The sequence below is a fragment of the Crocodylus porosus genome, unplaced genomic scaffold (genome assembly GCF_001723895.1).
Source record: "Crocodylus porosus isolate Cpor-Errol unplaced genomic scaffold, CroPor_comp1, whole genome shotgun sequence".
NCBI lineage: Eukaryota > Metazoa > Chordata > Crocodylia > Crocodylidae > Crocodylus > Crocodylus porosus.
The window spans coordinates 2,034,172-2,057,510 of NW_017728910.1; the positions used below are offsets into that span (position 1 = coordinate 2,034,172).

The 23,339-nt window shown below is 39.0% G+C and overlaps 1 protein-coding gene across 15 annotated transcripts in view; it reads left to right on the forward strand.

The window, feature by feature from the left end:
- MBNL1 (muscleblind like splicing regulator 1) overlaps positions 1–23,339 on the forward strand; it is a 191,193-nt gene that overhangs the window by 64,961 nt on the left and 102,893 nt on the right. The window contains exon 1 of one of the 15 annotated variants that reach the window (XM_019532614.1): positions 6,158–6,825. The exons of the other annotated variants lie outside the window; for them this stretch is intronic. The gene's annotated coding sequence lies outside the window, so the exon portion shown is untranslated. Of the gene's footprint in view, positions 1–6,157; positions 6,826–23,339 lie in introns of those variants that run through there. 15 annotated transcript variants of the gene reach the window in all.

Here is a 23,339-nt window from a genome sequence, read left to right on the forward strand (position 1 = left end):
TTTGGATTCATATCTCTTTCTCAACAAGCACAATATGTATACTTCATAGTTTAAAAGATTATCTGTTTGACTGATTGATTTCACCTCCTCTTCTTTTATTTTTCCAAATCCTAGTGCTCCTAAACAGTTTCTTTAGTACTGTGCTTGAGATCTTCTCAGATTTGTTGATTTTATAAAAAGTCCCATAAATTTTATTTAGCATCTCTCAGCCCCTTTGTTGTGGATGTATTTCAGTAGTTTCCCTGAGTCTCAAGAACCTGTCCTCTGTTTTCTCCTTCTCGTTTAACTTCTCTATCTTAAACCTACAAGTGAGGGGGGCTCATGAAGAAGCCCCTATGTTTTTCCCACTAATCCAGATAAGTTCCCCCCTATTTTTTGGTGTTGCAGAGTTGCAATTATTAGATTTCTGTTATGCTTTTTGCATTGATCTAAGCTGTGCCAGTTGCACTATGTACAGTATAGTATAGCATGACAGCCTTTTATTTATTTTTGTATTTTCCAGCTCGTCTCTAATCCGTAACAGCACACTTCCTTCCGTTCTGTTTTTGTTTATCCCTTCTATAAACTTTGTACTCTAAAGTTTTCATATACCAGTCAGAGACCCTTTTTAGCTCAGCTCAGCCCAATTAGTTCTTATCTCTCTTTTAGCACTTGCTCTTCCAGTTCTGCATTTTAGTTCTAATGGTTTGCTCTGCCCTCTCTTTTCTCTTTTGCAAACACTTTTTTTTCTTCCAGAAATGACTAAGCTTCCTGTTATTCTACTCTGTCAGTTTTTCCCCAATATTCTTTTTGCATTAAGTAATATTTATTTGCCAGCAGCTTCCTTTGGAATTTTCCTCTTCTACCTCCTTTGTATTCCTGCTTTCCCTTTCACCAATTATTTTTATTGAAGTCCACTCCTATGCCAGTCTTTTAAACTTATGTCCCAGAGTTTTTTTAAGTCATCCCCAGAACAGCTGCAACTAGTTTTCTCATAAATTTGCTGTTGTAGAAAGGCGTGTTAGACAGATAGGATGTAGGAAAACTCAGCTTTCAGTATCTTGGAGAGATTCTTGGTCTTTTATATGAATTATCAAAGGTATTTAATTCTCACCATGTTTTCTGTATTTACTCTCTGTACATATTAAGTTCATTATCTTCTTGGGACTACTCATATGAGTAAAATAATTTTTGTATGCAATAGTTTTCTGTACCAGACCCAAAAATGTAAATAAGTAATTCTACTGTGCATTTTGAGCTTGTTGTTTTTAGTGCTAACAATTGTAGATCATAAAGAAAGTCTGTATCCTACTGGATTGCATTTTTTTCTCTCCACCCATGTCATGCTTACCCATGTGGCTGGGTGTGGGGTGGGCTTAGCTGCTGCTGCCTGTGCAGGGCGGGCAGTTGCGGCAGCACCACTAGGAGAGGTGACTGCAGGGAATTTTGGGGTGGCTCTAGGCCCCAAGCCCTCCTACTGCCACCCCTGCTGACAGGGCATGAGGCAGGGCAGGGAGCTGCTCTGGAGCCAGGCTGGGATTTTGTGGTGGTGACAGCATGGTCCAGAGCCAGAGTAGAGCTGTGATCTGCAGCCTGCATGCCCCTGTTCAAGATAACTGTATGCCCCGTTCAAGATAATTGGGGAGAGGTAAAACTCAAGCAGGAGGGAAAGAAGGAGTAGGGAACTGGTTGGTAGAAAACCACAAGCTGGAAGAGATGAGAGTAGGATAAAATGCAAAGGCTTTAAAGACATGTAAATATATATTTAAGATTTTTTTCATATTTCCCAACACTACTTTTGCATGAGCAGAAAAAAGTATTTAGCCTTGTTTAGTCAGGCAGAAGGCAAGGCAGAGTGGGTCCTCATGAACAGCTTATCCCTCTGACTTAGATGCCACTCTGCCCTGCCTTCTACATTTCCATGTAAGCTATTGCTGTGATTGCCCATGGATGTTATGGCAGGAGAAATGATCTTGGTAAGATGATACTTACTGATCAGAGCTTCTCACACATAATTATGATGAAAATAAAAATACCTGGTGGGTGTTTATATAATAAGTAGCCAAAGCAACCTACAGCCAGAACCTGATAAATCATGCTTTAACATCTGAAAGCCATTTATCTTTGTATCTGTGTATCTACTTTGCTGTTGCTGATTTGAGTGGAAACATCTATCAGAAATGAGAGACACATTTGCAAACCCAAAGGAATTAATTTTAAATGTGGTTAGACTGAGATGTGATTGGAAGATGAGATGAGCACACATCTTGATTTAGAAACTTTTTTCCCTCAGAACATGTAAAATTAAATACTGTTTCTTTTTGCTGTTTGGAAATTGCAGCTCACTTGAAGGCTTTTTTGTGGAATTGTCATATTTATTTTAAAATGTAATGGGGTGACAGGATGGTAGCTGAATAGGGATCTCATCAGTTATAGGTCACCATTATAAAACAAGGAGTGACTGAAAGTTGTTACTATCTGATAGCTGTGTTCTGTGTGACCTGAACTGCTGGCCTTGAGCCAGTTCTTAGCTGTCTTGTAACAATATTGCTTATACCCTTATTAGGAACATTTGTGGGCACTGAGAGAGGAGGTTAGGTACTGAACAGGATAGGGAAAGTAGTGCTGTAGTATAGAAAAGCTTTTTTCCTCCATGTCTATACTAATAGGAGGCTATTTATGTTTTAGACCTGTTTGTCAAACCTTTTCAGTAATCCCTGAAATCACTTCATGTTGTGCTTATCTTTGTTTTCATTGGCTTTAGAAGTATCATACATGTTCTCTCCTTGACAAAACTGCCTAATCGTTAAGCACATGAGTAGTCCCATTGATTTCAGAGGCTAAGTACAGACGGTCAACACGCCTCAGGCTGAATTGATCCAGACTTTGCAGGTTAGTCTTAATTGCAAATATTGAACCAATAAGCAAATGAACAGACATTCGCTTGTGATTCAGGAAAGGTAGCCACATGCCTGCTATGGCTCAAGCCAGAAGCTGGGGGGGTGCTAGAGCACAGTTCGCTTCCTCTTCCTGCTGCCTCTGAGGTCTGTGGGATTTGCAGTCCACAATCACAGCAGCAGTACTGTACAGGGCAGGGTTTGAATTATACTTTGACTCTTGAGGGTGAGGGGTCTGCAGAAACAAAATTGGGCTGCTGGTCACGATGCCCTTATAAAATCAGACCCTTCCCCTGTTATGATTTTCAAACCTTACAGAGGGGCTTTTGTCTCCTACATCTTGTTGTCTCAGCCCCTGCCCCCAAGCGCCCCTGTAATTTGAACCCTGCTGCAGGGTTGCTCACTACTTCCTCTTTCTGCTTCCAGGTGCCTCTGGGATTTGTAATCCATAGTCACAGCCAGCAATAAGTAATCCAGCAGGGCAGGACAGCACTGTACTTGGGGAAGGTGAATTTAACCCCCTCCCTGGCTCCAGACCGCAGCTGGGTTTTGCCTGGGAGAGCCAGTGAGTCAGCCCTCACTGCTCCAGCTAGGGAGCAGAGGTGTGGGCCCAGCTCTGCTTTCTGAAAGAAAAAGAAAGGCCTAGCCTAGGACTGAAAAGCATGCTGGGATGGTGGGGGACCCTGATTTAACTTGAATCAAAAAGGGGCCTAGGACAGAAGTTTCATAAACTGGTTTGACCTAAAACAGTTAAGTCTGATACCACATTCAACCAGGTTTATCTTAAACCAGTTTCAGCCATTTTGAAACTTGTTTATGTGCACTGAATTTCTGTTCTGTTACAGGTTTAAACCAGTTTCTGATCATTTAAACTGGTTTATGTGTAACTTCTGTCCCTAGCCAAAAAGGCTGTTCACTTAAAATTACATACAGTATATGATTGGTACCATGCTTAACATGAACCTATATGTCTATAGACTCCTAATAATGGAAGGGCAGTTTCATAGGCACAGACAGAAGAGACACTCTTTATAATTAATTGCTTTCATTTTGCGAATATGCCTCTTGTTTCTAATACCTGTTTCCACTGAAATCAGCAACAGCAAATAACCTAAGTAAAACAGAAGTGTCTGGGCCATAAATATAATGCAGGGGGCAGGGAGGGGGAGAATAAACAAGTTATTTTTGTGTATTAAGGATGACCATGCATAAATGACTCATGGCTCTGCTTTGCTGTGCCATGACTTATGACTTATGCAGTCATTCCCAGTGCATAAAAATAACTTGATTTCTTTTATGCCCCCCTCCATGCCCCCTGCCCCCATTTTGTGCTACATGTATCAGTAGATGGTGCTTTAAACTGAGCTGTCACTGCTGAGTGAGAAACCAGACTTCATTGGTGCCACAAATAATTCTCCAAATCATCTAAGTTGTTCTATAAACTTCAGGAAAGGAACTGTACAGAGCACTGTTGTCCTATGGGAATCTAGCCCTCTCTTCTAGGTGACTAATTGCATGCCCTGCTCTCTAGAAGGAAATGCCCCAAATCCTGGTTTTCAGCAAATGGCTTAAAATACTACATAATTATAGAGTCAGTTAAGTTAGAGTAATATTACAAATTCATAAGTAAGCCAAGTAACACAGCTATTGAATGTATGTTCCCTTGAGTGGACATAGTCTGGAGTTTATGCTACACAGCTGATATTGATCCACCCACTGCCAGCAATACATGCTAAAAGCTTATGTGTATATACATGTTATGTATACATTTTATTATAAATGTATTTAAAGTATAGCATATTATGTAAGGGAAGGAAGGGAGTATAAAGAACTTAGCAGTTCTGAAAACCAGCCCACTTAGGATTCTACCTAAAAATATTGGTCTAATTCTCTAAGAATGGCCATCATAGTATTTAAAAATATAGGCAGACCAATTAAACAAAAGCAAAACAATCTCATTTTAAAAACGTTTCTGCAGTTTAGTACTAAATACTATGCACAGAATTTTTAATGTATATGATAGAATCCTATTGTAGACATAATTATCTGCTAAATTAAATTCTACAGGTTGGTTTAAAATATTGTCTTCCTTTATAGAAAACTCCTCCTTAATTTATTTGAGATAAAGGCAGTAGATACAAAAATGTGTCTGTAGAAACTGGCTATGGTCATAAAAAGCGATAGAATTTAATTGAGAATCATTTCTACAGCATTTATAAACCGATCTATAGTATTTGATAGAAATATAACTGAATTTAAGAAGCATGGAAGAATATACTGCCATTTACTGTCAGGCCCTAGGTCCATCTTGCCCTGTGTCTCAGAGTGGATGTTGAAAGGGAGAGTGAACTGGTTTTGACCAGGATTTTTTTCTGATGTTCCTCTCCCACTTACAGCCTCCAGGATTTAGGGCCTAGGATGTTCTGATTCGGAGGCCGTATCCCTGAGTTTCATGCTCAAAAGCTTATGATGCAACTTTCCTTAAAAAATGTGTCAATCCCTTTTTGAATCTCACTAAATTGTCAGTTTCTGCAACTTCTTGTGGTAATGAGTTCCACACTTTAATTAAATGCTGGGAAAAAGAAGTTTGTTTTGTTAGTTTTAAAGCATACTTCCTACTAGTTTCATGTTGTGATCCCCTGGTTCTTGTATTGAGAGAGAGAGAGAAAAAATAATAAATCCACCTTTATTTTCTCTGCACCATTTAGTATTTTGTAAATTCGTATAATGCTTTCCCTCAAGCGTCTATTTTCTAAACTGGATAGGCCTAACTTCTTTAGCCTCTCCTTATATGAAAGTTTCTCCATAGCACTAATCATCCTTGTTGCCCTTCTCTGTACCTTCTCTAATTTTTCTGTATCTTTTCTGAGGTATAGGGCCACAACTGGGCACAATATTCAAGATGTGGATGCAGCAGGGGGCATAATGATACTTTTTGTTTGGTTTACAATTCCATTCTTAATAATTTTTTTGGTTGCTTTAACATTTCATTTGCCTTTTTGATGGCTACTGAGCTGATGTTTTAAACTGTCCACAATGACTCCCAGTTCTTTTTCCTGTGTGGTAACAGCTGTTGCTGAGCTCATCATAGTGTCGGTATAGATTGGGTTATTTTTGCCCATGTGCATCACTTTACACTTATCTACAATTGCTCGTAGTGCCAGATCCTTTTGTAGTTCCTCACAGTCTGTCTTGGTCTTTACCACTTTTAATAATTTTACTGTTTTGAATATCTAACTTTTAAAATGAATATTTCTATAAAGTATACTTTATTATAATCTGTATCTATTCAGTTCAGTCTAAATGAAATTATGTACATGCTTATGGCCTTTGGTAACATTTATGGAACAATCTTTCATTTCTATTGGCTTGGTCCCTAGGAGATTCTAGAGGGTATTTTTACAAAGGAAGGCAATGTGTTAAACACCTCAGAATTTCTTCTGTCAGTTAAACACGTTAGTTTTTGCAGTGCTTCTCTTACATAGACGCATCTTTCTTTTTATGCCTGTTTTCTGTGTGGCTGAATAAGACCATTTGCCTGTCCAGCATTTCTAGCTAATCAATCTCAACTACGTGCAGGTGGACAGAGCCATTTTGGCTTGTTTGACTGCATGTGTATTTTAATGCAGACTTCAAATAGGGTCAAAAGGGAACACCTCCTTTTGACTATAAAAGGCAACAGTGCAAGTCCTTATAATTTATTTGTAAATATATAAATAGCTGCTCTCTCTGTGTATAGTAACCAAGAATGCTTTGGCTAGCAAGGAGCTGCCTCTACAGAGTCTGTTCTGGCTTATGCTGTTGCTGCTTCCACTTTTGCTGGCCAAGGAGAAGCTGCTGACTTGGCATCCTTTGCAATTCCTAATATTGCAAACACTCAAGACATGAATTATGGGTATCTTCTGGATCTTTACCAGAGCAAGAGGAAGCCCTCTCCTCTCTGTTGAAGGTAAGGAACAGAGATAGCTAATGGATGTTGATAAGTGAATAGGCCTTGGTGAATATGACACCGAGAAAAAATTAAAGGACCAATCTCTCTAGAACACGGCCACACAGAAGGAAAGAAGTTAACAGCAATGTACCTTAGTTTTAGAAATACACCTTCCGCTAGAGAGTCTATTTTAATGTTAGTCTTGGTTAAAATCCCAGTCACTTTCAAGTCTAGGGGAGTTACTGATGCAGGCTCAGATATCACCCATGTTTTTACTTCTCCCATGTTTACAATTAAGTTGCTCAGTCTTTATTTCCTTCTAATTTTTCTCATACAAATAAGGTCTGTTTTGGTGGCTTACCACAAATAAAGCAACACTTCTCAAATAATCCCATTTAATTACTAAGAAGTGTTATTGTGTGATGAGCAAAGGTGGCAAGGTCTGACCCTGAAACAGGCTCTAACATACAAAACCTTCTCTGTGTTGTGTAGTAATTTCTATCCTACCATTTCTCTGGTTCTCCTCTGTCCAGCTCCTTCCCTTGCTGTGTTTATTTCTTGTTTTCTGCTTTTTCTCCTTTGTTGCTTCATCCATTTTTGTTACTCGTATCTTCTCTCTTTTATGCTCTTGGTCCTTTTCAGTCCTTCCTTTTTATTGATATTTCCCTGCAATTCCATTTTCTCTGTAATGTGCCTAGTTCTGTGGTTGTTTCTTACAACATCCTCATCACTGTCATTCTTCCCTTTGCCCCAAATACACCTGGATCTAACTGAATGTATTTGCAAATGTGCAGTGTCCCAGGTTTCTTTAAAACACTGTCTGTTATATCACCTTTGTTAGCTATGGTAACACCTCTATTAACTGTTGCTGACTCTGTCTCTTCTGCACATAAAATCACTCCAGCCCAAACTCTTCTGACACCACAAATACTGATGCTGCTACTTCTTTCCCTTTTTGCAGGGTTGTCCAAATCATCTGGCTCCCATGGCCACATGTGGCTAGCCCCAATGAGTGCCACATGTGGGATGCATACAGGGCACTGTGTGCAGGCTGGTGTGGCCTGCGGGTCAAAGGGGCAGCACCGAGGGACAGATTATGAGGATTAACATGGCAGATCTAGCCTACAGGCCATGTGCTTGACACCCCTGCCTAATTGAATGCAGGGTGGAGGTGGCTGGGAGTGGGTGAGAGGAAAAAGGAGTAGCTACCTGTAGCTTGACACGTTGCCCACAATGCCTCTTGAATGCAGAAAACAGGAGGAATTGCAGCATCATATATCAATGGCATTTTTTTTTATCATAGCTAGTTCACAATCAGGATTTGTGCCTTTATCTCAGAACATTTTCATTAAGTGCTAAATATCCTGTTGTGTTAAGTACTGTAATACTGAAAAGACAGTCCTTGTAAAATCCATGTCATTTTCGATTCTGTACTGTGCTTTGATTGGTTAAAAGTGTATCTGTTCTATGAAGAACAGAAGAGAGTTGCATGCCCCACAGAAAACTGTGCTAAGTGGCTACAGCTTTTAATTTTTTTAGCTGAAAACCTTCTTTGAAAATTCTTATGCGTAATATAGTTAGATAGCATTTTCCTTCAGTTTTCATAAATGAATGTATGCTGTAATTTAAATGGAAAAAAACAAGTCTCAAAAAATTTTAAGTAATGAGTAAAATCTCTTCCAGATTTAGATCGCTATGCAGAATGTAAAATCCAGTAGCATGTTTGTTCACATGCACAAAAGGGCTGAAACCAAAAATTCTACTTACATTCTATTTTGATGTGCAGTGGAAGAAAACAAAAGGAGAACAGTGTTTGACCACACACAGCTTTCTTGTCCGATTTGCACATTTTAAAGAGGAATGCGGATCCAATTTTCTGGTTGCATAATCTTTTTCTTTTTATGATTGCTCTTGGATTTTGAGTTCAAAAGCAAAAAAGTAGACTGAATTAAAAGAAGTCAAGGACATACTTTATTAATGCTCATAGACGGCATTGTTTTTCCAACATAACACCAAAATAAAAGAGTTCAGAAAAACATTACATGCTTTTTCTGAAACTGCAGCAAAATGTGAATCTCCTTTAAAAAAAACAACTTTACTTTTGATTTTTGGATTTTATGGGCTGTGCTCCATGATTTATCCTTATCTATATACTCATGCTGCTAGTTTCATTGACTACAGTAGAACTATTTTTGTGAGTAAGGCTTACAGAATTGAACTTTCTGTGATTCTGTGAAGCTGAAGACTTCAGCACCTTAATATAGCAAGAACTTAGTTATTTAATGTATGCACAAAATGGCAACAGTCCAATTGGTGGCATACTTGGATTTGTAGCTCATTGGTCATTTAGGACTTTTCTCTACTAGTGTACATTCAGAAGTGGTTTGTTAAGAGCAGAGCTTCCCAAACTTTTTCTTATTGTGTACCCCCTTCCAGATTTACCATCTGCCCATATAGCCAACCAGCATAAATTTTATATTTTAACCCCTTAAATGCCCGTTATAATGAAAATTAAACCTGTCATTACACCATTTCTCCTGTGAATCTCCCAGAGATGTCTTGTGTACCCCCAGGGGTATGCATATCACAGTTTAGGAAACTCTGGTCTGGAGTACTGAGTACAGTTTTACTCATTAGGTGCAGATGTCCACTGGCTTTCTGGAGTGGCTGCTGCACATGGACCAGCCAGGGATGTTGGCACATAATGCAAATACCACAGAAATGCTGTAGAATCTATACAGATTGTTCCACATATCACTTATCTGCAGCTGAAATAGATAATGAAGTCCAAAAGTGGTTGCGTCTTCCCCGCCTCCGGCTTCCTTCCCCATAACAGTCAGGTTCCCTTACCACTCTGCATTTACAAAACAAATCATTTGCTGTCACAGGAGTTGTTTCTGTTATGATAACTGTACATGCTTCATTATTTAGTTTTGTGTCTAACTCCATGTGGAAGAGTCTAGATGCTATCAAGTGACTGAAGTCTGGTTTTCCTATGTCTATGGCAGAGTTAGTGTATTACATAGATTTTATTTTAATTTATTTCTTTTCAGTTGGATTCTCTTTGTACTTTCCTGAATGATACATAGGACTGGCATGAATAAATTTAGCAAGTTTATTGTTCAGAAAGTTGTGGTAAAAATCACTGAAAGCCCAAATGTTTCCAGTGATTTTATACAGGTGTTGCTGAAATCAATGGGAGGTGTGCATACTTTGCTTGATGTAAAATATGGTTAACTAACATCCATTGTCGATGTTCCTTTTTGGCATTTTTAAATTTTAAAACAAGCTCTAATGTTGGCTTTTTGAGAAATAACAATCCACATTTAGGGGAAAAAATACTATTGCTCCAACACATCCACATTTCAGGAGACCCTATAGGAAAATTAATATAGTTTTACCGTCATTTGAATTAATAGGAAAACTTGAGTGATTATTTTTTTAACTCTGTTAATTTGTCCTTTGCACAGTTCAAGCAAGTGAATAAAAGAATAAAGTTGCAGTTTGCTCCTAGGACCGTAACAGAAAGGATCAAAGGTACAGCAGAGATAAATGTATAATCCAGTTTGTTTTGCAACATGCATATGATATGCAGGCAGTGTTCAGTATTCCACTGTTTGTCCCTCATGGTCTCTGAACTATCAGCGCTGTTCATTCAAGTGAGTAAATAAAAACACATGTAGAATCTGTTTCAGGCTAAAAAGATACTGCTAAGCAACCTAGGGTTGTCATAAAATGCTGAAAGCAGTACTGCATAATACTTAGGCCATAGTAGTAAGCACAGCTCCAAAAGATCTATAAATCTGAAATAGATCTAGCCAGTTAAGTGTTTCCTAAGATGCTTATTGGTGTATAATCTAGTCACCTGAGGTGATATCTGTAGCCCTCTATGGAAATCACTTGGAAGCTAATGGAGGCTGTATTGGCTTTAGCGAAGTCAGGATTTCAGTCCCACTGCTTAGACATTTGTAGCTCCTACTTCAAATGCAGTAGAATCTTTTTCTTCACTTATTGCAATTTTTAGATACCTGTGTGTATGGACAAATGTACTTTCTAGAACCGTTAAAAGAAGATTTTACTGCTGCTTGAGCTCGTGCATCAGCTGTTATGATTTGTTACGAGTGAGTAGTCATATAGCGATACAACTAAGCCATATCATTCTAACTTTGACACTGAATCAAACAGGGTTAAAGTTGGGAGTAGTTTTGCTACACACAGTTGCTCCTCAGTGACCAGTCAGCACCGACCATGGGGTTGGGGTTTCCCCATGGCCCATCACACCAATTGGGAAGTGACCGCAGCACTCCCACTTGCCGGCTGGCACTTGCAGGGGGGGCACTGGCGCTCCTGCCTGCCTTCCTGCCCATCACCTGAGCAGGGAGCATGGCCTGACAGGGCCTGCACTGGTGCTCTCAGGGCGTGCACATGCACCCCCTACGCCTTGCCACTGGTTGATATAGCAGTTATTTTGTTTGTACATTCAGGCATCTTTCTTTAGAAAATTTCTATTTGGAAGGAATCTTTATTTGTTTATTACTTCTTGGTCACCTTGGTTAAATATGAAGTCGCTTGTCTGAGATGATGGAGAAATTTTATAAAAATCAGTTGGTAAAATACTTGTCATTGGTAGGCTGCTGGCCTGTCTCTCCAGTATCTTTCTTTAGGGCTTCCTATATTGAAACCTAAAACTCACAAACACAAGTTACTTCTGCATACCCCAGCATGTGTCCATGTGTCTTCTTTAGTTGAGAGTCTTCCATCTTTATAAGAGTCATCTGACCCCTTCATAGATGTACCTAATAATTCCCTCCAACAAGCCCTAACAGCTACTTTTTCAAGAGGCTGTACCTCTACCCCACGAGTAGCCAGCCAGTGGGCCTGTGCAAATAGGGAAGTATTTAAATTCGGATTCGTCTGATTTGGAGGACAGACATTCAATTCAGTGATTCGAATTGCTGTCCACATTTGATTCGGTTGAATCAGAATCAGCCAGAGAGAGGCAGGCACAGCTGGGCTGCCATGGTTCTCCTGTTGCTCCTCCATCTATGCCTGCCTCTCCCCGGGTAGGGGGAGCTGCAAGAGAAGCCCCCTTGGCTGCCCGCCCAGCCCCAGCCCCCTCTGCCAGTCTGAACCTCTGAATCTTTTCCAAATCAACTCAGAGACTTTGGATTTGATTTGGACCTTTTAATGGGTCTCCCATTTCGATTCAGATTTGGAGATTTGGCTGCCGAATCAGGCCGAATCTCCTCCGAGTCAAATCGGCAACTGAAGCTTTGCACAGCCCTATCAGCCAGAAGTCCAACTCCCCAGGCTCTGGCTTGTTCTGCAGCCCTTGGCTGAAGTAAGTGCCCTAGCTCACACAGGATTTATGCAGCAGTAACTAAAAAATAACTGCGTTGCCAGGACGGTGTAGTAACAACTATAACAGCACGAACATTTAGTATTTCCTAAAGTACTACTACATGACAGTGCAGTAACAACTGCATCATGGGGGTCATGTGTAGACAAGCTTAGGGAGCCTCAGTAGAGAGTTTGCATCCTTTGTGGTAAGCCTCTGCCCAACTGTGAATCAGGAGATGATCAGTAAGCCTGCTACCTGGGAAACTACATAGGAGAAAGGGATTTTGGCTGTAGTGAAATACCCATAGCTCCCTAATAAGAAAAAGAAAGTTTCAGAGATAAAAAGAATAGAGTATATTTGCACACTGAGCTATCAGAAAGATTAGAGCTTTCTGACTTTTCCTCTGATACATGGTACTTGAAACTAATAATCACAAAATTAAATATTAACTAAATGCAGTCATTCATTATTGAAAATTTGAAGCATCTGCCTCTCTGGTTGTTATACTTTATCAGCCCAGTTTCTTTTTTTGCTTTACCTCGTAGTGTGTGATGTCTCTAAAGTGTTACTTAAGTTTGCTGAGTTATAGCATGGTTTAGCTCTTTTCCACTAGAGAGACATTAAAAGTCAAGTTTATCACCCAAGCAATCTTTCTTCCTTCAGTGTAAACTAGCACAGAGCTGGATTATCAGGATTTGGTTGTGCCTTGAAGTCTAAATCCACACTGGTAGCAGAGGAGAGGTAAAGAGCTGCAGAGGAAGCCCAAGGAAGAAAACTTTAGACATAGAGGCAAAGCCACCTTAGCACCTTCCAACACATAGGGGCAGGCCACATTACTGCCCTTCCATATCACAATCATTGTGCATTATTCTCACCAAGGGCCTTTTTACCCAAAGGAGCATTGTGACTGCAGGGTGCCTAGCAGAGCCGGCTGGGATTTTTCAACAAAACTCTTTTTTTTCTTGAAAAAATATTGATTCATAAAACCAAATATTGATTCATCATTCTCCTTTTTGGAGAATTTAGGTGCATTGAAACTTTCACAGGTGAATGCTCTCTTTCTGGAGAGAGATACAGATGCAGCTGTCTCCTCCTAAATAACTAGAGCAGTCACATGTAATGTAGGGGACAAAGTTCAAGTCCCTGCTTTGCCTGCATGAGTGTCATAGTCATGAGGCTGTAGTCTGTCTCTGTCTCTTTCTAGACCAGTAACTGCTACATAGCAGAACACCTCCAAGAAGGGAGAGTCTGATACAATCAGGATCTTGGGCTTCCCTCCCCTAGCCTGCTCTGGAGTTGGACAGAATTTAAGGGGCAAATTGTGCCTCTAACTATACCTATGGATGCAACTGAGAAATTAGCTTAATCGGGTAAATTTCCAGCATGGATGTCTATTAAATGTAGTGTTTGAGGGGTTGACTGTACTGGACATTGTCATTGTTCTGCTGTCTCACAGGTCAACAGGTTCTAGCTGACTTGCTGGGAGTTTCCACCTTTTTAATTAAAAAAAAAAAAATAGATGCTGTCCACCCAGCAAAATCACTTTGCAGCACAACACGGGAGACATAGGCAGACTTTGACACTGTCAAATTCAGTAAACAGCTCTCAGAAATAGCAGAATTTTTTTAGGCTAAATGTTGTGGTCCTTATGTTAGGCAGCACTTGCTCATACAGTTTGACCTATTAGCTTCAAGGGAACTTCTTGAGTAAGCGCTCACTCTGAGCAGTGTGTTGTCCACAAGAGAGTGCCATTGTTGGAGGACTAGTGTGATCCTTCATCACCAAAGCTGATGGGGACAGGAGAGAGAAGTCGGGGGCGGGAGACGGGAGGAGTAAGAGCCCAAAATTAATATCCTATCATTGACAAATTATTTTGTCAGCCAAGGCAAATACATTTGATCACTGGGTTTTTGTCTTGTGAGGCAAAGGACCAGCAAGTGTTCCTGGCTGCTCTGCTGGACAGCACCCAGAGAGGATTGTGCTCTGCACAATCTCAGGTTAAATCTAAAAATAGTAAAAAAACCCAGCAGTTTTAAGACTGTGTTGTTTTGAAATCCATTTCTTCATCAAAAAGTGGTACAGAAACTGCTTAACAATAAGCAGCAAAAAGAAAGGCAGCTAGTTCTATCTGAAGGTATTTCTCCTTAATAAAGAAAAGGCCATTTACTTTACCTTTCTTTGAGGAAGTGTATGCTGTGGTTTAATCCTCTGAAAAAAGTACTGCAGAATAAGCATGTGCATCATGCTTCCAGTGAGTTCTCAGTTATTGTGTTGGCGTATTTGTCTCTTTGAGCAGCAGCTGAAAGTGACTTAAACTGTTTAAAACAGAAAGCAGACATAACACAAACATAGTATGCATTTATCTGTAATGAATACCTGCAGCTTTAAAATAAAAAAGCATTGTTGGTATCTCATTTTTAGGTTAAACTGACCTTTGAAATCCAGTGCAGTTACAGCAGCAGAGATTTGACCCATGTAGCGTCTATAGATCTTTACTATATAGCTATATATGTTGGTTCGGTCTGGCTATTTTTTTTCCAGTTAGACTGAATGGGCTTAATTTAACTCTGGTATAAGCAGAGTCAGTAGATGATTGCACATGTTGAGTTTTACTATTGCCAAACAGAACAGAAATTGCACGTTAAAGCACAGAAATGTTTAATATCGTGTTCTCTTCTGAATGATGATTTAATTATCATGTGTGTCTTGATGAGTGATACTAGTTTGGCTGTTCTGATGAACATAGAAGTATTATTTTCTCTGTTAATGCCTGAGAGAGTGCCTTTGTTTTAGTCCCCTCATGTTTCTTCCCCTTTTCCTTCATAGCTGCTGCTTTCAATTTGCTTTGGCAATACATTATGTGTGCTGCAATTAGGTAGCAAGCTTTGGATGTTATTGAAGCAATATGTTTTCAGCTGAGAAAGTTTACTTTATTGTAGACTTCCTTACTGGTGTCAGTGTTTAGGTACCTGAGTGCTGTTTGGTTTTTTGCCACAAATAGGTTATTTCTTTCTATTTCAGTTCATCAGTTTAAAATGTGTCGTGATACCTTGCACTTGGTGGGTTTTATGACAGATGAAATGGGATACATTTATTTTGCCTGGTTCCTTGGTTTATTTTACCTTACGCAGCTGTAAAGAGAAGCAGAACTTGTCATTCACTGGAAACTTGAATAAAGTAATGTTTCTTTTCAGTCTTAAAATGCTTTCCCCTCCTTTTATAACTCAAGAATTGCTTCCTTCCATTGAGTGAAGTTTTGATATAAAGTTATTGTGTTAAGTCTGAATGCTAAAGCCTTTGAATGCACAGAATTCCCATTCAGTGCCCATGTAGCCGTATAACCTAGTAGATGCAAGTAAGGAATTTTATCCCAGAATCCAACAATTGCTCTGCCTGCCATGATAGACCTTGAACCTCTGGCATGGTAGTTACTGGAATCTAGGATAAAATTGATTCCTCAGATCCCATCATGTGATTAAATTAACATTTGCCAGGGACCTCCATGAGTAATTGGATCTCTAGGGGGATTCATTTGACCCTTTCCTTGTGTCCATGAAGGCTGATATTTTTTAAGTTTCATATTGGGTTCTTTATTCAACCAAATAAATATCTCAAAGCAAAACTCAATCAAAAATACTACTTTTTTCCTGTTTTGGCATTTAACTGATTCATGACACTCCAGTGAATTCCTTTTGGCTTCAAGCTTGGTTCACTGATTGGTTTGGATTTATCAGTTTGGATTCAGGTTCACGGGAATTTTCAGTGAACCTGAATTAAATTTCATATTTGTAATATATCCCAGAATCAAGCAAGTTTCACTGGTTTCTTATATTTCATAACCAAAATTTCCCAACACTCTGTTTCTCTCACTAGATGGGTCAGAGGTGATGAGTTTGATTTGAGATGCACAAATAGCTTTGAATAGCCCAGTAAGTGCCTGAATAACCCAGTACCTGCATTAACTCATATAGGTTAGTTCTGAATTTTGATCTTTTTTGCTTCAGCAGCTCCTGCGGCTAAGATGGTTTCAAACATACTGACACCTGCTTTTCCTTTGGATTAAACCAGCAAGGCTGAGAGGGTGTGTGGGCAGCTCAGTGTCTCCATATGTACTGCCTAGGCTTTTGCACTCTGGCGAGGTCACTCCAGTTTTGCTGTATCTTTCAAGTGAGAATTCAATGAGCTGATGTCTCATTCAGCATAATTATGTTGTCTTACGAGACAGACAGACAGATGCCTGTTACTACTCTGTGAACTTTAAATCCCCAAATACTCCTTTGCCTAAGTAGAGAATTTCATAAGACACTAAGATATTGTTATTGCTTATATTGTTAAGGCTATATTGACATAATATGTAATGGTCAAACTAAAATCTGTGGAATAGTATTCAAGCCTTCCATGAAATGGGAATTGAGATTATTTTATGTTTGGAGATGTTTACATACTGTTGAGATAAAACATCTTACATTAAATTTTGTAGCTTTTGACATTTCAATTCAGACACATAACTTTAAATAATTTTACCATCACTTGTTAGAACTGCTCTTGTGATTTCTGACTTTCTGTCCATTCACCTGTGCCATAGTCCGCAGCTTGTATTAGTTGCAAATTGAGCACGGCTCCTAGGCAAGTAGATCTTTCCATCACCTAACATGAAATGTTGTGTGTATGATACTATGCATTTGCTGAGCCAGCTTCACTGATTTTGTAAAGCAAGAACCAGTGCTGAATCTTTTACAGGAATTTGCTATCATATACTGTACTTCCAGTGATGCAGTATGATTTAATTGGACCTTCAAATAGGTGCACTTCCCTCATTGTATGCAGATACTCAAGGTTTACTTTGTTAAATGGTTAACTTATTGTGCCATGTAGAGGCTAGTCACTTGAGTAATCTTCTTGCCCTGTGCCACAAGACTGCCCACTACAGAGGACAGTTATCCTAAAACACACATCTGCCAGGACCTCACATGCTCCAAAATTCTGTCTGCCGGAGTGGTGTCCTATGCAGTGATACTGATTTGGAGACGAGAGCTAGCACTCAGCCTTTTTCACTTGATGAGTTATTGTCAACTGTGTTTTTTTTAATCACCAAGTAGACACCTGGAAGGCTGCTCTCCAAAATTCTGGGAGTCAGGTGAACTGCCTCAGCTTCACTGCAGAGATGCAACTTCCCTCAATCCAGTTTTGCCTAAATGAGTATCAGGAGAGACATTGAAGCCATGTCACATACAGTTGGAATACAGTCCTTAGGCTGCATACAGTCTGTAAAAGTCTCTCCAGGAGGGACTGAGGACATCTTGGTCCCACTGTTGTTACAGAATATTATATGGATGCTTGTTCCTCTGGATAGCCTTGTTCCTCTGGATACTATACTGGCAGATTCAAACACAGTCCACAGAGGAACTTCTGTAGAGATAACAGGCGGGGAAGAACAACAGGACAGGTGGGCAAGCAATGTAGCATAAGATGAACAGATTACTCCAGTGTTTGTGCCTTTCACTGGTCCTGTAGAAAGGACAGGTGAATTTCTGGACCTATTGAAGACCATGACAAAACTCTCATTGACTTCAGTACCTATAGGTACTCATTGACTTCAATAACTATAGGTATTTCTCAAGGTGGCAGGCTGAAACAATAAGAAAAAGCATTTTATATACTGCTTTAAAACCATTAAGTAGTGTGGAGCTTATCTAGATCAAAGTCCTAGCACTAGAGTCCAAAACCCAGAGCTTATTTTGATAATATCTGTTAGATGAAAATGATCAGTTTAGCCATTCTTAGTTTATGCACATTAGAGCATCTCCTTTTTTGTTCTACAAGAATGCTGAGAACAGTTGATCGATTCTCCCAGCTGAGCTGTGCTATTTGCATCTATCTAAGTGATAGGCCCTGACCAGTTGGATAAGAGGTGTTTAAAAAATTCAGCGTGACTTCAAATTATTTCATTGGCACAGACAAAGGAACCCTTCAGCATAGGTAATATCTAAAATGGTAAATTTAAAATTAGAGTATACCTAGTGGGACTCACTGTAAATGGATGAGATCTGCTGGCCTTTTACAGGTTAAGGGCTTGATCCTACCAGGTAGTGAGTACTTCCTACTGAGAGTCTGCAACTTTCATTGTCTTCAGAGACAATAGAGGATGTCAAGTGTCCAGTAGGATTATGTATTTCCATTGACAAGGGTTTAATCACCAGTTCTCTAGAAGGAACTGATTTGTGCTAATTTGTACTGTTTGTACTGTTGTGCAGGTTAAAATGATGTAGGAGTAGCCATGTGTGTTTATAATAGTGCATAAATCATTTAAATTTAGAGCTAGGGACCAATTGGGGGTACAGGGGTTTGAACTTTAGAAAAATTTTTTTTTCATGTTCATGGGTGCTTTGCCCTTTTAAAAAAAATCAGATTTCTAAACAAAATGTCGTTTTGAACCAAAGTCTAAGGATTTCATTTGAAAAATGTCATGTCAAAGTGAAACCTGTATATTTCCTCAAAAAACCAAACAAACCCAAAACAACCATTTTCAACCCAAATTCACCAACACTTTCAGTTGACCTGAAATGTCATAGTTTGGTCATAGAGTTTGCATGAAATATTTTGCCCAATCCTATTTAAATTGATCCGTTACTATACTTAAGATACCACATTTTTCATGACCTGAAAATAAGGTGTCAAATACACAGCAGGCTTTAAATATTTATATGGTAGGGAAGGAAACAGATAACTTTATAGGTTTTTATTTGAACCATGCAGTAAGTAGAAGGGCATTTGCATGACTGTTCCAACCATAGTTTCAGGAGTCTTAATTCAGGCTTGTGATTGGTTGTAATGTGGACCTCTCTGCTTTTAAATCAATCTCTGATAAGTGAGGCCCTAAATTAAAAATGATAGAGCTGCCAATTTATGTTATGACAAGTAATATTGAAAATTGAATATTGAAAAGAGAAGATAGTTTATTGGCACAAAATAACAGTTTTGCTATTCAGCATAGTCTTTAATAATGCATGCAGAAATAAGCAGTACAGTTTTGACAAGCCTGATTTGCTTCTTCCCATATACATTAGAGCATAAGACCTCCTGCTGTTCCCTCAGGGCTTGAACTGGTACCGTTCAAGTCTCTGGGAATTCTGACTGGAATTTGAACAGATTTTATCCTACAAAATACAAATACATACATCGTGCAAGATTGCTGAGGGACCAATCCTGAAGGGGCTGAGAGCAGTTTAATTGACTGATTCTGCAAATGTTTGCTACTCAAAGTAATGTTCATTACTGTTGGTAGTACCATATAAATAAAGCCAAAGCCATTCCTCCAGGTAGTAAGTACTTTTCCCATTAATGTGTGCATGCAGGATCAGACCTTCAAACCGTGAGCACGTATAGAATATAGTCCCCAAACCCCAGCTTTAGATATTCAAGCAGTAACTGACAAATTTCTCCAGTGGAGATAGCTTTTTTTTTTTTGGTCACCGTGGTGATAATATAGAACATACCTAGTTAATGGATAAGGAACCCTCTTTCACATGCCTTTCGTTGGTCGTTTGTTCATCATTCTGCATGTTTATAAACCTCACTTATGAGTCATAGATATCTGCATAGGTAACTTTTTTTTGTTACAATATCTGCACATCTTTTCACTTGAATTTTGAAGCAGTTTATGAGGAATTTTTAAAAATCTCTAGGTATATAATTCCTATAATGCCCATTTACATGTCTTAAAAACTGCACACATTTCAGCACTGGTAGTAAGAAGCATAATGCAGTTTAGATCCAACTGTTGTTTTGTTGTTGAGAAATGTTGTTTTCTGCTCAATTTCCTTTTCCACATTAATTGTTCATGCATTAACTTGCATCTATTACTGTCAGGGCTGAAACTGAAAAAGTACCTTTAACTTTTTCTGTGGATGAAATTAGTTTATATTTAATAATGTGTTTGTCTTATTGCTAATATGTGTGTGTATATGTGTGTGTGTATGTATATGTATATGTGTGTGTGTGTGTGTGTATATATATATATATCTCTCTCTCATTACTTGGACTGTGGAAAGTCTCACTGAGGGCTTGATTTGTTTTTCACTTAACATTTCTGTCCCCAAAATGCTTTGTATAATTAAATGATGTGGCAACAGACTCCAATAATGCATTATAGCAGCAGGAGACAGAGATGCTAAGATAAAGAAAAATGAGGTTTTCTATGAGAATGTGAAATGAGATACTGAGTCATGGAGGAGAAAAGATACGAGAAGGGCATTCCAGACATCAAGAGCTCTAGAGGAGAAAGCTATCACATCAAGCTAATGGTAAGCTAGTTTGTTTTTGGAGGGAATGGGTGAGATGGAGACACAATGAGAAGCCCCACGCTAGAACCACAATTAAACTCTTGTTAAAATCAAAGAAAATCTTTCCATTCTCTTTAGTGGTGATTGTATGAGGCCCTTTGACACTCTGGCCATTTAATACTGGGGAAAAAGGCTGAAACAGTGTAAAGATAACATAAAAATCTCACATCGAGCCAGGGGAACCTGGCACAGGAACACAGGGCAACACCTATAAGCTGAATAAGGAGTGGGCGTGGCACACTGTGGTCTGGAGATTCCCATAGGGCAGGTGAGGACTCTCTTAAGTATACCAGAAACCATTCAAGTGGCTTGAAATTAGAAGGGCACTTTAAAGCCATTTGTTCATCCTCTTCCTCTTCTTTGCCAAACCAATAAAGCTAAAAATTTGGACCTGTACTCTGAAGAGATGTAGGGCAGAGCCTCACCTTAGAGGAGTGGTACATGGGGTAGAGAGACAAAGTTCTGTGCAGTAAGCTGGCATTGAGCCCCTGAGAGTCTGCTGCTCCTTTAAAAGAGCAACATCTCCATTGACTTTGGTTAGAGCAGAATGATGCTGAAAGAAGACCATTCTGAACTGGAAATGGGTGGGAGGCCAGTCGGGCTATATAACAGTGCATGTTTGTGTAGCCCTGTTCCTTGTGTAAGAAAGCAGAGAAGCATTCTGCACATTCCTGAGAGCTGGGACTTGGGCAAGCTGTAGAGAAGGGAGGCATGGTGGATTAATTATATTTGACTTCACAACAAATAAAATATTACAGTGCTAAGAGGAAAATAATAATCTGTGCCACTATTTAATTACCAAACACTTGTCTCTCATAATTCAGGAAAGAAACAAAAGTTCAGATTTAGTATATTAGTCACAGTCAACCATAAATAATTATTTAATACAGCCAGAGGTTTTATGGCTCATAATGTATCTTGTTTAAAATGATAGTGAGGAGATAAGCATTCTACTTTTCTAAATGCAAAACTAGTTTTGTAATTTAGATTTTTAATTGGTGTGATTTGATTACTAACCCTCACATCATTCTGTACTACAAACAACTCCTTAGTGATACATCCTTTGATTGTAAACAGTGGGACAGATCATTAGTTTCTGCTAAAGCTACTCACTCCTTCCCAGTGCCTCAGTGGGCAACATGTGGGATTGTTACAACCAGAGTAATTTATATCAGCCCTGACATTTTGAGTCACATTTTCTCCTTCTTTGTATGCTCTGAGTATAAACACTCACAGTTGAGGAATCTCTTCTGTCTCACTGTTCATAGCCAGTTAGATGCAGTAGTCCTGTCCCACTCTCACTGATGTCCTTTGCTGGTATCAAACCTGTAGACATTTGAAGCCCTCCCCCTACCCCCTATGGTATCTTTAAAATGAATATAAGCTATAATAAGAATTCAGTCTAAACATTTTCAAGCACTGGAAAATCAAAATATGCACAATTACATAGAATTATCTTAAGAACTGCCTTCAAATTACTATTCTTATAAAAAATCATTTCATAGAACTTGTAGAGAAGGAAGCAAGCACAGCTGTGAGCATAGTTATAATGCTCTACCCAGAAAATTGTTGGAACAACATACAGATAATGAGATGTGAAGCTTAAAGAGGAAAATTAATTGTATGTGTAATTAAAAAGTCTAGTTTTATTAAAAAACGTTAAATATTATAAAGGGATATTTTTGTTTTTGTAGCTGATACATGACATTCTAAATGATATATTCAATAGTTCCCATTAAAAAGAAGCAGTACACTTTGCAACTCTAATTACCTTAACGTTCTTTTATGTTCTCTGACACTAATTTTCAAAGCAATGGCATATCTTTGCCATAAAATCAAGTCAACTACTGTTCACAGCTTAAAGTTAGAGGGGTATTATTCTTCAATTTTCTGTGTAAAGAATAATTAAAAAAAAAAAGATAAAGAAGAATATTTCTTGTTCTAATGTTTGTTAAATTAATGACCACTTAAACCTGATTTATACATCTTGAAAGAGGTCTGTCAAACTCATAAGCCCTGTCAAAACATACAGATATGCATTTGAGGTGCTTCAAATTCCACTCCAATTCGGAGCTCTTCAAATTCAGAGAGTTCTTCTCCTATGTGCAGACGAGCATCTCCCTCACTTTTGGAGTGCTTTCAGATAGCCGCAAAAGAAAGCAGCAGCCCCCTGGCTGCAGAGCAGGAAATCCATCATGCCTCTTGACCTCTGGTCTTCAGAGGCTCCCAAGGAGAGCACTCATTGGCTGTCCTTCTTGATCTCTCCCTCCCTTTCTCCTGCCCCATTGGGGTGGGTTGGGGAGTGAAGCAATGTAGGATGTTGGAGGATGGAGCAAGTGGTGTTGCACTCTGCTGGAGGGTGCAGACATTTCAAGAAGGGCATTCCTCTTTTTTCAAGGCCATTTTTGAATTGGGCATGAATGTCTGCACGCTCACTGTTTGCAGTGCTTCAAAGACACTTACAGTACTTCAAAGGAAGGGTTATAGCACTAGAAAGGGCTACACATCAAATACAGCTGTTTTATTTTTGCATTGTTTACAGCTTAGTTCCTGATTTTCATTCATGAGTAATCCTTACTCAAGTCCATCAAATCTTCCAGGGTTTTGGACCACATCTCAGGGGTCTTGAAGTCAAGTAGAATATCTTTGCCAACCCTGTAATAACAATGAGAATCTTCAGTATTAGACCTCATACTTACAGCATATTAAGTCCCAAAATAAAATCTTGTAATCCTACACAATATACTCTGTCTTTGCCTGAAGTAAGACTTCCTTCCCCTCCTAATAGGTGCTTTCAGTAAATTAGGGTCAGACTAAGAATCTGAGGTATTTTAGATTTCGTAGACATT